Raw genomic sequence first — 6,000 nt, forward strand, 5'->3', positions numbered from 1 at the left:
CAATGCTATTGATGCACACATTTAGTAAATGGCACGAAATAACACGATATAACAGTCAGAAAATATTCATATACTTTACATACAAATACTGTTTTTGTTATTTTTTTTTGTTTCGGTTTCGCTCTGTGATTTGACATGTGAAGACCTGCGAAGAACCCCAGCGGGAAATCCAATATTGTATGGAAAGCCGAAGGGTTTAATATTCTTTCTACGCAGCACTGTTGCGGTGTACTATCGAAATACTAAGTGAGTTTAACTTTCGTAAAAACAAAAATATACATCTATTAATACAGAATATTTATGTTATGTTATAACATGATCTTATAAATTTGATAATAAATGAAACAACAATTATTTTAAATGCCACTTCCATGACCCTTAGTGTTGATAATTCACAAATAAATTTCAATAATGCAAGTGTAAACCCTTCTTTGCAATTATCTAGTCAATGACACAAGGTACTGCTATGTATAACACGATATAACGATTTAAAGATTTCATATATTTTAAGTACCATGCAGTACTGCTTTGGTTATTCTATCTAGTTTCGCCTTATGGATTGACATTCTTTGAGCAGCGTAAACCCAAGCTGGAGATCCAATGATATATGGAAAGCCATAAGGTTCAATATTCTATCTTCTCAGCACTGTTATGAAATATTATGAAAACATTAAAGGATTTAAATGTTTATTATAAAGTAAATCTTTTTAAACATTATTCATCAAAAATTATGATATTCTGATAGAAATCTGATGTTAAATGAGAGAGCATTTTATATTATTATACCTCATGTTAAATACTGAAATATGATTAGTTTAGACGCCGTTAATAATCCGTTCTATTACCCTCAGCGTTAGCAACAGACTTGGCAACAGGTAACACAACGAATTGTTACATGTGCGTAAATTATGCACGAACGATTCGCCGTAGAATTCACGTTATTTCTAAATAAAAGCAGTAAAACTTTCCCTAAAATTAAGACATTCAGTATAATAAAATAAATAGTGCCTGTTTGGGAGGATAACAGTTGAAATTGACACTCCTCAAAACCATTTTCAACCTCCGCTTCGCGTCGGTTGACAATGTTTTTTTTCGGGGTATCAATTTTAACTATTACCCTCCAAAACAGGCACTATTTATATAATACCACTACGATTACACGAAGCATTGACCCTGATATAAAAGTCACGTGATATGTGTTGATAATTCAACATCGCCAGGCAACGGTGAACCCTCGATTGAATAAACACGTGCACATGTGTCTAAGCGACCTGGGTGAAATGCCCGAGTGCCGAATGTTTTTCCCTTCCTGCATTGAACATGGATTTACAAAGAGGTATAGTGCAGTTATAATTATTATGACTTTACCGGTCGAGTAGTTCCTTGTAAATATGGATTCCCATTTCACGCTCTCGCGAGAATAAGCAACATTATCAAAAAAATTGCCATTTGCATTGTAAATAAACTGCTGTTGACACAAGGTATACAACTATGCAACATTCAACCCTTTAACATCATTTTACATTTATTTGACATTATTTTCCCGCATCAGTAAATTTTGAACTACAATGCAACTCCAAGCACTGCAGATGGCTTTCTCACGTTCTGGCGATGATCAAAGTAAAACTGTTGAGAACCAGATATAAAGTGTAATTTAAAGATCATGCTTTTTGGGTAAATAAAACAGTCTACTACGGGTTGTTTTAATTATCAGGGAAAGTTTTTAAAGAGGCAGACGACACTAATCCGACGTGAACTGTGACGCCACCATCCATTCATTAAGGGGGAATAACTCTTAACTGTAATTACAATTCGATGTACTGTTCATATACTGTAGCGTTAAAATAATGAAAAAAAGAATGTAAATATTTCTTTAACTGATGGACAAATTCATTTACATTTTTTAGCATTCATTTGTAAAAATCAAACCACGTTTTATTTAGTTTAGAAAATGATACGTATATACACTGTACATATTTATTTATAAGCTGTGCTCGCCCCACCGGTGACACCGTAAAACATCATTATGTTTACAAATTCAAGGATTTCTGACAATATATTTATATGTCACTCCTTTGACAATATACATAATAAAGACATTATAAATAGAACATACTTAAAATAAATACTTAACCCAATTACTAAACAGGTCTAAAACCATAAAAGCAGCACATACAGTACCGCTTAGACCCAACCTAACAGAAAGTAAACCCCAACTAAACCCTGGGTTTACTTTCTGGGTTTACTAGAGTGGACCCAGAGTAAACCCATAGTAAAAACAAAGTGGACACAGAGAATAAACCCAGTCAGACATATACCCCTGAAAGCAGACGCTAACTGTGTATTCGGAATATACAAAGGGTATGGATTACAGGCAGTAGGATGGTAAGATGAAATACTAGTCTGCTTCACACTTCAGTGCATACAGTTGACCTCACAAGCAATTTCAAAGTAAACCAAAAGTAAACCCGAGTAAACCTAAAGTAAACCCCGAGTGGACCCAAATTTTCAAAAAGTAAACCCAGAGTAAACCCAAAGTAAGCCGAAAAAGTAAACCCGGGGTTTAGTTGGGGTTTACTCTTGTGTTAGGTTCGGTCTGATCGGTACTGTAATTAATACTTGGTTTACACATACAGAATCAAACAGTTAATGCAAAAATCATATAAAAGAACATTTAAGGTTGACATATAATTTACCTTAAGTTTGACTTTTTGTTTTCGGGTGTTAACAACAAGAAAAGAAATATTTCATCCAAACAGTTTGAAATCATGCGGTTATCTAGCTGTCCTAGGCTATCATAAAAAGCCGCCAATCTATGTCTGTGCTTGTTGAAACAGTTCTATTTAGATCCGTGTTATCAAAGACTTGAACTTTGTACAGTACAGAAATGTGATAGTGGCACACATGTTCCCAAATGTTGGCGTTCACAACTTTAACGTTAAATGTCCTCATTTGTCTCCTGAAATATCTATTTTAAAAACCCTGAAACTGTTACAATATAAACTTAAATCTTTGAAAATGTATTGTCACATTAATTATGGGTATTTTCAAAATTACTAATTTTTTTTCCGAATATGTATCTTGAAATTTCTAAAATTTCATTTTAAAACTTTTGTTTTCTTTTTTTATCTTTTATTGATACTATGAGTTTAATATTAAAAACAAATCTTGCTATACATGTATATCGTTTACTTCTACTGCAATTTGGAACTGTTTGAACTTACTTATTTTAAGTGTATACACGGAAATCACATGAAGGTGTCACTGAATCTGCACTAGAATAAGGAAAACATGACGATGTCGTGTTTGACTGAATATTTTCAATTATAGTACGCATCAAATACCGACATAAAAAAAAAATTAGCATAATCAAATCAATTACATGCATGTATACTGGGGGAGTGTGGTAAATTTAATGTATAGTAAAACTCGGTTATAGCGAGGTCCAAGAAAGCAATGGATTTACTTCGTTATATCCGTAAATCGTAATATCCTTAGAAAGAATTCGTAAAAATAACTATAGCGAATTCATTATGTATATACATGTTATATTGACTTGACTATTATTTTACTTATTGAGTCTAAGAATAAAATACATTACTTTTATACCTTTAATAACCTAATTGTGAGTCGAAAAATTTATATGAAAATAAATGTATTCAAACTATTGTTAGTTTTTTCTGTAAAATTGTAAAGAAGTGTGTTATAAAGTGTTAAATGTCATTCGTATTTACTTCTAAGGGACTCAAAACAGTTCGCTATATCTGAAAATTCGTTAATTCGAATTCGTTAAAACCGTATAAATTTGCAAAGGTTTAAAAAGAAGTTTACCGTGTTCTTACTAAGCGAGTTTTACTGTAATGTAAGGAAGAAATAATTACATTAAGAGACGGGAAAACCTAGATTTTAAAACATGTTATACACATTTTCCTGATAACAACGACCAATTTGAAGCTATCCGTATGAGGTTATCTTAAAAATCATACTGTCGGACTATCTGATAACAGGCGATGCCAGTTACTTATTCAGGTGCACGTATTATAACTGAGAGGATTAGCATGTTCATTGTTCTATAGGTTAGGTTTTTTCGGAAGTAACATAAAACAGAATGTTACAAATGGCAAATCATACTCCAAGCTTGGAAATACAACAACTAATGCGTCTGTTTTAGATGTGTACCTAATAAAAATATTTCAAACGAATATAAATCTTTAATCTTGAACATCTACAATGATGTTTAAAGTTTACAATGCAAAAAAAAAAAAAAAAAGAAAATCATGCCAAAGAATTATTCCAAATATGATGGCTCAACTGTGTGTGTGATGATTCGAACAAACTATACAGAAAACTTTAAGGATTGGATGGAGTCACTGAAAAAAAACCCCTTGCCGGAGAGTTTATCCCCCCTACTCCACACACACACACACACACACACACACACACACACACACACACACACACACACACACACACACACACACACACACACACACATACACGCACCTTATGGGTAAAACTGATTTGGAACCTATCAGTTCTGATTGAACATTAGCGAAATTAGAGATCCAGAGGAGAACTGCTCTAAAAAATTACGCCATAGCGAAAGGCACAAAGTACTGTGCTGAACGAACATTACGATGACAGTAAAACAAGAATGTCAAAATGAGTGATTGTACACATAATAGCTGATAATGTTTGGTTGTTTAAAATAGAGCAGTGTTCATTACTATTGATATTGATATGCTCTAAACGTTCAGCAGATGTGCTGCTGTGAAATGATAACTTGTTGAAAAACAGACTTGCATGTATGAACCAAGTGCTTCTTTGGAAGACCGTTCTATTCTTCTTTTGTTTATTGTTATATTATTTCCATTTGCAGCGGAATACCATTTTATTCTCCTATAGAATTCTTTTTTCACTTTTTATGTTGAAAAAAAAATCCTAACAAATTATGTGCAGGCAATTTTTCGAAAACTGTTCGCCTGATTTCAGTCAAATTCAAAGATTGGATTTGTTTTTTAAAAAGGCGGCGGTTTTTTTTTTAATTTCACTTCCGATCCGGAGTTTTGTCATTAAACGATTTTCAAAAGCAAATTTCTCAAATGCGATTTGAGATAGAGAATTGATATCTTCAGCCATGATGAACATTGCATTTATCTTGCGTCCTACTGTCAGAAAAGGTCGTCACTCGAAGAAAAGAAAATTGGAATTTTCAACTTTGTTTTTTAATATATTTGTTTTAAATTAGGTTGGTGTGATAGGCTTGATATTGACCCGTTCACTGATTAAGATTATGTAATTTGCTTTAAATTGATCAACGCATGTTTGATATATTGGGCATCAAAGTTCTGAAGCGAGAGTTTAATATTTAATTTCTTAGGGTCGTGCACATGTGTCTAAGCGACCTGGGTTACATGTAAATCCCCGAGTGCCGAATGTTTTTCGTTTCCTGTATTGAACATGGATTTACAAAGAGGTATAGCGCACTTACTGTTTTACTGGTATAATTATTATGAATTTATCGGTCGAGCAGTTCCTTGTAAATATGGATTCCCATTTCACGCTCTCGCGAGAATAAGCAACATTACCAAAAGAAAAAGTGCCATTCACATTGTAAATAAACTGATGTTGACACAACGTACACGAGTATGCAACTTCAACCCTTTAACATCATTTTACATTTATTTGACATAATTTTCCCGCATCAGTAAATTTTGAACTACAATGCAACTTCAACCACTGCAGATTACTTTCTCACGTTCTGGCGATGATCAAAGTATAACTGTTGAGAACCAGATATAAAGTGTAATTTAAAGATCATGCTTTTTGGGTAAATAAAACACTATACTACGGGTTGTTTTAATTATCAGGGAAAGTTTTTAAAGAGGCAGACGACACTAATCCGACGTGAACTGTGACGCCACAATCCATTCATTAAGGGGGAATAACTCTTAACTGTAATTACAACTGGATGTATTGTTCATATACTGTAGATTTAAA

Source organism: Crassostrea angulata, unplaced genomic scaffold, assembly GCF_025612915.1.
Source record: "Crassostrea angulata isolate pt1a10 unplaced genomic scaffold, ASM2561291v2 HiC_scaffold_126, whole genome shotgun sequence".
NCBI lineage: Eukaryota > Metazoa > Mollusca > Bivalvia > Ostreida > Ostreidae > Magallana > Magallana angulata.